Here is a 13,369-nt window from a genome sequence, read left to right as displayed (position 1 = left end):
CATAGGTTCTCCTGTGGAATTCGGGTGCTATAACAGACAGACTACAGGAAAGACTTATTTAATATATATTTTGATGGTGGATAAAGGGGAAGTAGCGCACTGACCATTTTTTGATTCTCATATATATATATTTATATATATAGCAAACGTATAACCGGCACTCACACTTCTGCTGTCATCCTGCCGAGGTGCACATTGGTAAGAATCACCATATAATCCAAAGGTACGGCACTCTACGGACTTGCTCAACCAAATAAATAATTCCAACAGCCTTGCTTCTCTTGGCAACGTTTCGGCTTTTTATTAGCCTTTTTCAAGCAGCATCATAACCAAACAGTGCTCATAATGTTTCTTAAATACCCTTACCTCTCCACGATGTCCCGGGCTCCAAACCGCGTCTGTGCACGTCACTGCCGGCTTCCTGGTGCAGCCTAATTCTTACTCCGCGTGTAGTACACCAAGCGTTCCCATGGCAACCCGCAACTACGGCCCGTGATCTCCACCGCCAAGGTCTCTGCACGGCGCCCACATATACAGAGGGAAAAAGCCTCCCAGGCCCACACATGCAGTGACATCACCTCATACGGGTCTGTAAGAATCCGGGCATCTGAACAGAAAAAAACCCCTATAAGAAAAAGTGCATGACAATACATTTAAAACAATGAATAAAACATATACATAAAAGCAAATGAACTCCAACTCACATAGTAATCATATCAGGAACTAATACAATAAATCATGTCAACAGAGATTTTAGAGTGATGATGTTATACAAAAAATATCACAAGATTTATAAATCATGCCTCAAACATTTAAAGGCATTATTTATATAAATATATTTAAATTCAATTGCTCATTCAGGCCTCTCGGTTTAACTGTATCTAACACATAGATCCATCTGGCTTCACATTGAAGGAGCCTTTTCTGCCGATCACCGTGCCTCCCATCATCCGGAATGTGGTCAATCACCATATGGCGTAAATTATCCATACTATGTCTTGCTTCCCTAAAGTGCCTTGCTATAGGTTGGTCAGATCCCTTTCCACTCAGCGAGGCTCTAATGGCCGATCTGTGTAGGGCCATCCGCTCCCGACAAGTGCGGATGGTTTTCCCCACATAGCAAAGTCCACAGAGACACTTAATGAGGTAGATAATGTACGAACTCATACATGTGAGAGAGTGCCTAATCTCATATCTGCGACCCGTGTGTGGATGAAATAAATATTTACCCGCTATCATATGGCTACAAGTGGTGCAACCTGTGCATTTATGGCACCCGTTAATGCGTCCGGTTACACCATCCTTGATTCTCATTTGTTTCGTGATGTCAGTATGTACAGTCCAATCACGGATGTTCTTCCCCCTTTGATAGCAATGTCTAATTTTAGTGTGTTTAAGGTTTTTAATATCATTCTGCACTATAGGCCAGAGACTTGTACTACTATTTCTAATCTTATTGTGTGCTACTGTATATCTATGTACCCAATTAAGTGATTCCTTGGACCCATCAGCCGTACTTTTAATAAATGTACTGTCTCGTGATTTGGCCATGACCTTGTTCTTAGCTGATCTTATAGTTGCATCCTTATAACCCCATGATCTGAATTTACTGGCCATAATGTTCAGATTCTTTTCCAACATATTTTCATCACTCGTGATCCTCTTAACCCTCAGCAATTGGGAAAACGGTAAGCTATTGATGGTAGCTTGAGGGTGAAAGCTATCAGCCCTCAACAGGGTGTTTCTGTCAGTGATTATAGAATATAAATTGGTGTTAATTTTATTGTCCTCATCTAGTATGATACTAACATCTAAGTATGTGATTTCCTCACGGCTAATAGTATAAGTAAACTTGATGGGACAATCCAAACCATTAATCCCTTCAATCAATTCTACTAGATGGGAATACGAACCACTCCAGAACATGATGACGTCATCAATATAGTGCTTATAAAACACTATACTTTCACGAACGTCACGGTTGAAGAACAATTGTTTCTCAAGCACTGACATGTACGTATTGGCATATACCGGTGCCACGGGAGAACCCATGGCACAACATGAACACTGATTGTAATATCTGCCATTAAAGTAGAAATAATTGCGCTTAAGTACCAATTCAAGTAACATAAGAAAAAATTCCACATCTGGACCCTCATATAATGGATTGTCCCTTATAGTGATAGCAACAGCCTCCAACCCTCCCTCATGGGGAATGTTAGTGTAGAGGCTGTTGATATCCATGGTGCACATCCAAGTATTCCGGGGTAGTTCACCCAAATCCTTCAATTTAAGCAATAGGTCAGTTGTATCCCTAAGGTATGTGTCACCCGCCTGTACACAGGGTTGCAAAAAATGGTCCAAAAATTTGGATATATTGCTGTAAAGCGAATCCCTTGCCGAGACAATGGGTCGTCCAGGCGGGTCACACATACTCTTATGGATCTTAGGCAGAGTATAAAGCAGCGGAACCCTGGGTTGATCCACCTTTAAAAAGCTACATACTTCAATATCAATGACCCCATCCTGCGTAGCTTTCTCCAAAATCAGATCTATCTCAGATTTATATACATCAGTGGGGTCTGAGGGTAATACCATGTAGACATTTGTCATTGCTAACTGGCTGTAGATCTCAGCACAGTACATATCTACATTCATCAATACCACCCCTCCCCCCTTGTCCGCAGGTCTGATCACGATGTCATTGTTATTACTCAAATCTTTCAAAGCTGCCCACTCAGCTTTAGTTAAATTATTCTTGTTTGGTTTAGGAGCTTTTTGATCATTCAAAACCTGTGAATCAAGCGCTCTCAGAAAACTCTGAATAGCCACATTGTTCGAAACAGGGTCAAAATGAGACTTTCTTTTGAAAATAGGACCCTCAACGGATTGTTCACCTTTGTCCTGTTCAGTGAAAAATTCTTTAAGTCTCAATTGTCTACCCAGTCTGAACTGCTCCACCTTCCATTCAAATGCATCGAATGGTGTGGTGGGCACAAAACCTAAACCTTTACTGAGTACAGATTTCTCAGCATCTGACAACACATGGTTAGAAAGATTAAAGACAACCTCTACCTCTTCCCCTTGTTGTTCTTCCTTCCTTTTCCTCCTGCATTGGCCGCCCCTTCTCGTGTGTTGCCTTTTCCTCCGTGTCCAGCACGGGTTTTCACCCCTAAAGGGGGCTTTCCTTTAGAGGTTGAGGGACCATCAGCATCGGTGGAATCCTCACCTGAGGATGAGGGAAAATCACTATAGGCGGACCGGTCTCTGGTACCCCGGAATCTCTGATTTCTCTGCCATCTCCTTCCAGTGTGGTTAGTATCTTGGCTCCCTGCAAGCCACCGGTATACATTCATCTCCTCATAATCCAAGTTGACTCTATCAAATTTACGTTTCTTAAATGCTATTAATTCTTTTTTGTATAGCATAACTTGTGAATTGAGTTTCTCCATCCAGTCACAGGAACGATCCTGTATGAGTTGCTCTTTAAACTGTTTTTCCGTTCCTTCAATTTTACTCCTAATCAGCTGTAGTTCCCTAGCAGATTCCTCCACTACCAGTGTCATCAAATCTAGGGAACATTTATTCAATATGGCAATCCATCGGCGTACAAATTCTTTGTTGTACCGCCCTATTGTGGGGGTGTTGCGCACCCTAAAGCCTCTGGGAATCTTCTTCTCTCTCACATATTCAGATAATGTAATCCCGTGCATCAGGAAATCAATTTCTTTCTTTTTATGTTTTAACAGTGTATTGTATACATCATCATTAGAGGTAGACCCCTCAGTGTCAGCAAACCTCTCTTTAAATAAAGCAGCTTCCATTTCACTCTCAGAGAAAGAAAGAGTTTCCCCCACAGGGACTTCAGTCCACGTAAAGCCACTGGCTTGATCCATATTTAATAATGAAATGAGCAACTCGTTGTGAATCAGACACTTTGGCCAGACAGAGACAGTCTCTAAATGCTGTTCACTTCCTCCTCCACATGGTGTTTGTAAAGGATATAGTAAAAAGACCGTGGGTGCTTCAGGTTTTCCGGGTTATCTATCAGATTTATTGTATTAGTTCCTGATATGATTACTATGTGAGTTGGAGTTCATTTGCTTTTATGTATATGTTTTATTCATTGTTTTAAATGTATTGTCATGCACTTTTTCTTATAGGGGTTTTTTTCTGTTCAAATGCCCGGATTCTTACAGACCCATATGAGGTGATGTCACTGCATGTGTGGGCTTGGGAGGCTTTTTCCCTCTGTATGTGTGGGCGCCGTGCAGAGACCTTGGCGGTGGAGATCACGGGCCGTAGTTGCGGGTTGCCATGGGAACGCTTGGTGTACTACACGCGGAGTAAGAATTAGGCTGCACCAGGAAGCCGGCAGTGACGTGCACAGACGCGGTTTGGAGCCCGGGACATCGTGGAGAGGTAAGGGTATTTAAGAAACAGTATGAGCACTGTTTGGTTATGATGCTGCTTGAAAAAGGCTAATAAAAAGCCGAAACGTTGCCAAGAGAAGCAAGGCTGTTAGAATTATTTATTTGGTTGAGCAAGTCCTTAGAGTGCCGTACCTTTGGATTATATGGTGATTCTTACCAATGTGCACCTCGGCAGGATGACAGCAGAAGTGTGAGTGCCGGTTATACGTTTGCTGCATGGGGTTAGTTCAGATTTATCTGATAGATAACCCAGAAAACCTGAAGCACCCACGGTCTTTTTACTATATCCTTTACAAACACCATGTGGAGGAGGAAGTGAACAGCATTTAGAGACTGTCTCTGTCTGGCCAAAGTGTCTGATTCACAACGAGTTGCTCATTTCATTATTAAATATGGATCAAGCCAGTGGCTTTACGTGGACTGAAGTCCCTGTGGGGGAAACTCTTTCTTTCTCTGAGAGTGAAATGGAAGCTGCTTTATTTAAAGAGAGGTTTGCTGACACTGAGGGGTCTACCTCTAATGATGATGTATACAATACACTGTTAAAACATAAAAAGAAAGAAATTGATTTCCTGATGCACGGGATTACATTATCTGAATATGTGAGAGAGAAGAAGATTCCCAGAGGCTTTAGGGTGCGCAACATCCCCACAATAGGGCGGTACAACAAAGAATTTGTACGCCGATGGATTGCCATATTGAATAAATGTTCCCTAGATTTGATGACACTGGTAGTGGAGGAATCTGCTAGGGAACTACAGCTGATTAGGAGTAAAATTGAAGGAACGGAAAAACAGTTTAAAGAGCAACTCATACAGGATTGTTCCTGTGACTGGATGGAGAAACTCAATTCACAAGTTATGCTATACAAAAAAGAATTAATAGCATTTAAGAAACGTAAATTTGATAGAGTCAACTTGGATTATGAGGAGATGAATGTATACCGGTGGCTTGCAGGGAGCCAAGATACTAACCACACTGGAAGGAGATGGCAGAGAAATCAGAGATTCCGGGGTACCAGAGACCGGTCCGCCTATAGTGATTTTCCCTCATCCTCAGGTGAGGATTCCACCGATGCTGATGGTCCCTCAACCTCTAAAGGAAAGCCCCCTTTAGGGGTGAAAACCCGTGCTGGACATGGAGGAAAAGGCAACACACGAGAAGGGGCAGCCAATGCAGGAGGAAAAGGAAGGAAGAACAACAAGGGGAAGAAGTAGAGGTTGTCTTTAATCTTTCTAACCATGTGTTGTCAGATGCTGGGAAATCTGTACTCAGTAAAGGTTTAGGTTTTGTGCCCACCACACCATTCGATGCATTTGAATGGAAGGTGGAGCAGTTCAGACTGGGTAGACAATTAAGACTTAAAGAATTTTTCACTAAACAGGACAAAGGAGAACAATCCGTTGAGGGTCCTATTTTCAAAAGAAAGTCTCATTTTGACCCTGTTTCGAACAATGTGGCTATTCAGAGTTTTCTGAGAGCGCTTGATTCACAGGTTTTGAATGATCAAAAAGCACTTAAACCTTACAAGAATAATTTAACTAAAGCTGAGTGGACAGCCTTGAAAGATTTGAGTAATAACAATGACATCGTGATCAGACCTGCGGACAAGGGGGGAGGGGTGGTATTGATGAATGTAGATATGTACTGTGCTGAGATCTACAGCCAGTTAGCAATGACAAATGTCTACATGGTATTACCCTCAGACCCCACTGATGTATATAAATCTGAGATAGATCTGATTTTGGAGAAAGCTACGCAGGATGGGGTCATTGATATTGAAGTATGTAGCTTTTTAAAGGTGGATCAACCCAGGGTTCCGCTGCTTTATACTCTGCCTAAGATCCATAAGAGTATGTGTGACCCGCCTGGACAACCCATTGTCTCGGCAAGGGATTCGCTTTACAGCAATATATCCAAATTTTTGGACCATTTTTTGCAACCCTGTGTACAGGCGGGTGTCACATACCTTAGGGATACAACTGACCTATTGCTTAAATTGAAGGATTTGGGTGAACTACCCCGGAATACTTGGATGTGCACCATGGATATCAACAGCCTCTACACTAACATTGCCCATGAGGGAGGGTTGGAGGCTGTTGCTATCACTATAAGGGACAATCCATTATATGAGGGTCCAGATGTGGAATTTTTTCTTATGTTACTTGAATTGGTACTTAAGCGCAACTATTTCTACTTTAATGGCAGATATTACAATCAGTGTTCATGTTGTGCCATGGGTTCTCCCGTGGCACCGGTATATGCCAATACGTACATGTCAGTGCTTGAGAAACAATTGTTCTTCAACAGTGACGTTCGTGAAAGTATAGTGTTTTATAAGCACTATATTGATGACGTCATCATGTTCTGGAGTGGTTCGTATTCCCATCTAGTAGAATTGATTGAAGGGATTAATGGTTTGGATTGTCCCATCAAGTTTACTTATACTATTAGCCGTGAGGAAATCACATACTTAGATGTTAGTATCATACTAGATGAGGACAATAAAATTAACACCAATTTATATTCTATAATCACTGACAGAAACACCCTGTTGAGGGCTGATAGCTTTCACCCTCAAGCTACCATCAATAGCTTACCGTTTTCCCAATTGCTGAGGGTTAAGAGGATCACGAGTGATGAAAATATGTTGGAAAAGAATCTGAATATTATGGCCAGTAAATTCAGGTCACGGGGTTATAAGGATGCAACTATAAGATCAGCTAAGAACAAGGTCATGGCCAAATCACGAGACAGTACATTTATTAAAAGTATGGCTGATGGGTCCAAGGAATCACTTAATTGGGTACATAGATATACAGTAGCACACAATAAGATTAGAAATAGTAGTACAAGTCTCTGGCCTATAGTGCAGAATGATATTAAAAATCTTAAACACACTAAAATTAGACATTGCTATCAAAGGGGGAAGAACATCCGTGATTGGACTGTACATACTGACATCACGAAACAAATGAGAATCAAGGATGGTGTAACCGGACGCATTAACGGGTGCCATAAATGCACAGGTTGCACCATTTGTAGCCGTATGATAGCGGGTAAATATTTCTTTCATCCACACACGGGTCGCAGATATGAGATTAGGCACTCTCTCACATGTATGAGTTCGTACATTATCTACCTCATTAAGTGTCCCTGTGGACTTTGCTATGTGGGGAAAACCATCCGCACTTGTCGGGAGCGGATGGCCCTACACAGATCGGCCATTAGAGCCTCGCTAAGTGGAAAGGGATCTGACCAACCTATAGCAAGGCACTTTAGGGAAGCAAGACATAGTATGGCTAATTTACGCCATATGGTGATTGACCACATTCCGGATGATGGGAGGCACGGTGATCGGCAGAAAAGGCTCCTTCAATGTGAAGCCAGATGGATCTATGTGTTAGATACAGTTAAACCGAGAGGCCTGAATGAGCAATTGAATTTAAATATATTTATATAAATAATGCCTTTAAATGTTTGAGGCATGATTTATTAATCTTGTGATATTTTTTGTATAACATCATCATTCTAAAATCTCTGTTGACATGATTTATTGTATTAGTTCCTGATATGATTACTATGTGAGTTGGAGTTCATTTGCTTTTATGTATATGTTTTATTCATTGTTTTAAATGTATTGTCATGCACTTTTTCTTATAGGTGTTTTTTTCTGTTCAGATGCCCGGATTCTTACAGACCCGTATGAGGTGATGTCACTGCATGTGTGGGCCTGGGAGGCTTTTTCCCTCTGTATGTGTGGGCGCCGTGCAGAGACCTTGGCGGTGGAGATCACGGGCCGTAGTTGTGGGTTGCCATGGGAACGCTTGGTGTACTACACGCGAAGTAAGAATTAGGCTGCACCAGGAAGCCGGCAGTGACGTGCACAGACGCGGTTTGGAGCCCGGGACATCGTGGAGAGGTAAGGGTATTTAAGAAACATTATGAGCACTGTTTGGTTATGATGCTGCTTGAAAAAGGCTAATAAAAAGCTGAAACGTTGCCAAGAGAAGCAAGGCTATTGGAATTATTTATTTGGTTGAGCAAGTCCGTAGAGTGCCGTACCTTTAGATTATACATATATATATATATATATAATTTATAACCATTTGTTTATAAAGTGCACACATATTCCACAGCGCTTTACAGAGAATATCTGGCCATCCACATCAGTCCCTGCCCCATTCAGTGGAGCTTACAATCTATTCCCTAGAACATTTACATGCACTAACATTGACGCTAGGGTTAATTTTGTCCGAAACTAATTAACCTACCAGTATATTTTTCGATTGTGGAAGGAAACCACGCACCCATAAGAAACCACGCAAGTATGGGGTGAATATACAAACTCCACACAGATCCATGGTGGGACTTGAACCCATGCCCTCAGTGCTGTGAGGCAGTAATGCTAACCATTACACCATCTGTACAGCCCTGAAACAATCTATCTATCTATCTATCTATCTATCTATCTATCTATCTATCTATCTATCTATCTATCTATATCACAAAAAAAAAAAATGAATACTCAACTTGTGTAACGGTGAACCCTTTGTGCAAGGCTCGTGGTATAATTGGTTTGCATATGCTAGCACCCATTTATGGCTCCACACATGATGATCAAACAGATTTCCATTGACTCCACTAAGGCCATGCTAACTCTAGGAAAACAGCTGTTTCTGTGCCACTCCATGCTGTGAGTCTGCAGTGCTTCCCTCCAGGGTGAGGTAAAGAATGAGGTAGGCAGCATCTACTGTATGCCCTCCATGGTGCTAGCCACATGCCACACACCCCATGTGCAGACCATGCTGATCGCACCCACTGCAGAAGGACACAATAGGTCCTTAATAATTTTAAGCACCAGGCCCTTGTTGACCTTAATCTGACACTGCAGCACAGCACTCCTGGATATACAACACAGCACCCGTGGATGGATACAGCACAGGTACGTCTAGTCAATACAAGCTCCACTATGGAGTGAAGATGGCGCTATCACCAGGGACCTTTATAGAATAGAAAACCCATGAGAATCCGACATTTTGCCTCATTTTGAGATCGGAGTCAGGCGGGAAAACCTGAGCTGTACTCGGATCCAGGCTTGGAACGCTATGATCAGGTGGGTCCAATTCTTGGAGACCCGGATTCGCTCACCTCTAGTTAAATAATCTTTTTCTTATTATCTTCCTCTATAGAGAACAGTTTTGTTTTGTCAGTGAGCTGTCATTTAAGCACCTTAAGTCCTATTGGAGAAAGAGCGCTATATAAATAAAACTCCTTCTTCTTCTTCTTCTTCTTCTTCTTCTTCTTCTTCTTCTTCTTCTTCTTCTTCTATTTATACTTCAAGGTACTATCAAAAATATGTGGTATAGTTTATTATAATGTTCTTTTTTTTGTTGAAGTTGCAACAACTTAAACCAGGGCTGGCCAAACCGGTCCTCAAGATCTACCAACAGTTCATGTTTTCCAGGCCACCTGGAGATATGTAGAATTGTCAGTTAGGAATGAATGCAGCACATCTTAATTAGTAATGACTACACCTATGCACCAGCTAGGCGGTCTGGAAAATGTGAACTGTTGGTAGATCTCAAGGACTGGTTTGGCCAGCTCTGATTTAGACACACTACCACATGGTAAGCTCTACAGCACAGGTTCTCAAACATCGGTCCTCAGGACCCCACACAGTGCATGTTTTTGCAGGTAACCCAGCAGGTGCACAGGTGTATTAATTACTCACTGACACATTTTAAAAGGTTCACATGGGTAGCTAATTATTTCACTGGTGATTCTGTGAGAAGACCTGCAAAACATGCACTGTGTGGGGTCCTGAGGACTGAGTTTGCAGACCTTTGCTCTACAGACAGCAATAGCTGTCTTATTTATTTATTCAGGATTTTTTTTTAATTACCTCTTGTTTGTTACCCACTTAATTTCAGCAGCGCTTTTGTATATTCACTTACAGTAATTGGATCTGCAACATTGATAGAACTGCTGCTTTCTTTTAAAATAATAAGAATTTCATTTCAAATCTTATTTTTTTAAGTGAAGAAAAGATACGAAAGAGACATTTCTGTGAAGCTATCATAATATCTGAAAAAATAGGAATGACCTTTACTGGGGTCCTTTCAAACAAATTCTGTGGTAAATAACTACTTCCATTTAGAATTTAGATGTGAAATTCTTATTCTAATTGACAGATAAAACCCCATGAGTTGCACAGGGTTCATTATATCGTAATTTTCGATGGTGATTGCCAACACAAAATACACTGGATTTCTGAAGGTAATTATTTCCAAAATTTTTGATGAATAGTAAAGCAGTCAGGAGTCTGTCCAAATGCCTCATGCAGTTCCCAATGCTTCTTCCAGGCTTTCAGTACTGTCTAATTAAATTTATTGAACATATGTTTCAAGTCTTTGTCAATTCATTTGTTGTAATTCATTTCGATGTGGAATGGGTTATAGGTGCTATTAAAATACTATTGCTGCACATTTGGTTTAAAACATTTGTCCACACCCACATTTAATTTACTGCAATTAAGTCTTATGTTGACATACTTTAATACGGGTACTTCAAAACAAATGTTATTCTGAGTTCAATACACTGTTTGAGTCTCTGCAACATAATGAGTATCTTCTGTGCCCAAAAATCTGCACATTTTGAGTTCTTTATTTTTTCTCATATTATGTACTTTGAAAAAAAAATATTTAAACTTTTCAGATTGCACTTGTGACTTCTGTGAAGGCATTTCATCATAGAACTAAACTGTCTGAAATATAAAGAGCCAGAGTTCATGAATAACAAGAGATTTGGAGGTAAGATTAACAGAAAATTAGAGGAAATGGATTTATTGGTTAAAAGCTCTGACCCCTAGTGGAGGGATGCAGTCAATTTACCTACAATCAAGATCCCGACGGTCAAAATACCGGCACCCTTTGACCGATGGTCGAAATACTGACATGGTCAAAATGCCGACATAAAAAATATCAACACTGTCAAAATATTTCCATTTAAAATGTCGACATGTCAAAAAATTGACATGAGTTTTTCATGATTTTTTCATTGAGACTGACTTGTTCATACTTTACCATCCCAGTGGACCTGGAGGGGGAATATAATAGCAGCATGTGTGGGTACACAGTACACTTACTGTATATGGTATCCATGTTGACCTATGTCGACATACACACCAATTTTTTTTTAAACAAACTCAGGTCACCTTTTTGACCTGTCGATATGTTAAATGTTTGTATTTTGACCGTGTTGACATTTAAATGTCAGTAATTTGACCATGTAGGTATTTTGACCTTGTCGGTATCTTGGCCATCGGTCAATTGTTGCCTGTATTTTGGCCATTAGGATTTTTATTTTAGGTAAATCCTACTGATCCCCAAGTGGACTCAATGTGGACTTTGAATTAAAAAATTTAAAAAATATTTTTTATCTTGTTGATATATGACAATTTATTCTTAACGTGTCTTATAATATACTTTTCTCCTTTTTTAATCAATATGTACAAACCACCTTTGATGTTGGATATGGAACGCAGTAAAATGGCGCCCGTCTAATGAAATATTTCCTAGGTATAGGGAAGGATGGTCTTCACATGCTAATAAGGTAGAAAATGAAGATCGAGCTGGGTTGAATAAATTAGATGAACAGAAGGAGGAAGTGATGTGCTGGAACGCACATGGACCGCATGTCAACAAGATGGTTGCGGTCACTTCCAGGTTCCGGTTTTCGGACGGATGGAACGTCATCTGGAAGCGTCAAGTGTTTCTAAATGCGGGAAACTTTGGCTCCAATCAGGAAGTTCTGTTCTAATTAAGAGGGGTATTTATATGGACTGCTGGGACAATGTCATGCTTTTGATGAAGAACCTAAGAAGCTATAAGGTTTGAAATGCGTTAAGCTGCAGACTTTCTTTTGGGAAGGACAGTTGGTATACCAAGGACTGTACCCTCATCTGTGGAAATCGGTTTTCGAGTCCTTTTTTCTGACATGTGATTCAACTAATGGGGCAATGGGGGAGATGACATCATCAGTCTAAGCATTGCTGTGGACAATTCCACCTGTGTGTGGTAGATATGCAATTTGTAAATAAAAAACCTTGCTTTTAATTTAAGGTATTGCACGATTATGTAATTTCTTAAGACAAATACTGCAATTAGTGGGAATTAAAAAGTCACTCTGGGAACTTAGTTAAACTTGATTGTGAGAGTAAGATTCCATCCCCTGCACATCAGGGTGTTTTGGCATTCTATTATGCTCTTGATATTACACGTGTTATAAAGAGAAATGCTTATTGGAATGGTTAACATTTTTTCTTTTTTGTTCATCCCTAATACTGACACATTATATAAATGTATCAAGGCCTTACCTAGTATAATTGTGCCCAATCTAATATGTAGACAGTGATGCAAGGACCTAGTGTATACTAATAAATATCACCTAAGGGCAAGTGGGAGAGGTGCTAGTCCAGGCAGAAGCAATCATCGGAAACCACTGACTCTATTGGATATGTGATACCCTACTAGTTTGTTAAAGTAAGCCTGGGTTGCCCACCTAATGCAAAGTAAATTTTATGTGTGACATGTGCATGAGGCTAAAAGGGTCTGGTTGCCTTTATCGTCCTGATACTCTTAATGACCGATGAGGTGCCTATGAAAAATTGTATTCTTGCCCACCAGAATTGCTAGCACCACCAAATTTATCACAGGGTGATAAGTACAGTGCCAGAACTTTCTAAGCATCTGGCATGAGGACACTGCCAGCTGCCAGTCTCAGTGAAGTGGCACATGGGTCCAATGGGAGATGGAGCAAGAATGAACTATAACCGTTACAGTGGGGCTCTGGGTGTGGTTGGAGGTTGAAAGAATGGTGGCCATATTAAGGGGAGAGAGGTGTGCCAACCTGGAGATTTCCAGGCCTGTGAAGGC

General features: G+C 40.8%; 1 long non-coding RNA gene across 1 annotated transcript; it reads left to right on the top strand.

Moving 5' to 3' along the window:
• Window positions 1-10,223: 10,223 nt before the first annotated feature.
• LOC135051152 (uncharacterized) lies at window positions 10,224-12,654 on the top strand. Its single transcript, XR_010242073.1, has 3 exons — window positions 10,224-10,712; window positions 11,151-11,245; window positions 12,014-12,654. It is a non-coding gene; the product is annotated as an uncharacterized LOC135051152 (long non-coding RNA).
• Window positions 12,655-13,369: the final 715 nt, after the last annotated feature.

Source organism: Pseudophryne corroboree, chromosome 2 (genome assembly GCF_028390025.1).
Source record: "Pseudophryne corroboree isolate aPseCor3 chromosome 2, aPseCor3.hap2, whole genome shotgun sequence".
Taxonomy (NCBI): Eukaryota; Metazoa; Chordata; class Amphibia; order Anura; family Myobatrachidae; genus Pseudophryne; species Pseudophryne corroboree.
This window is presented reverse-complemented; position numbering and strand designations above follow the sequence as displayed.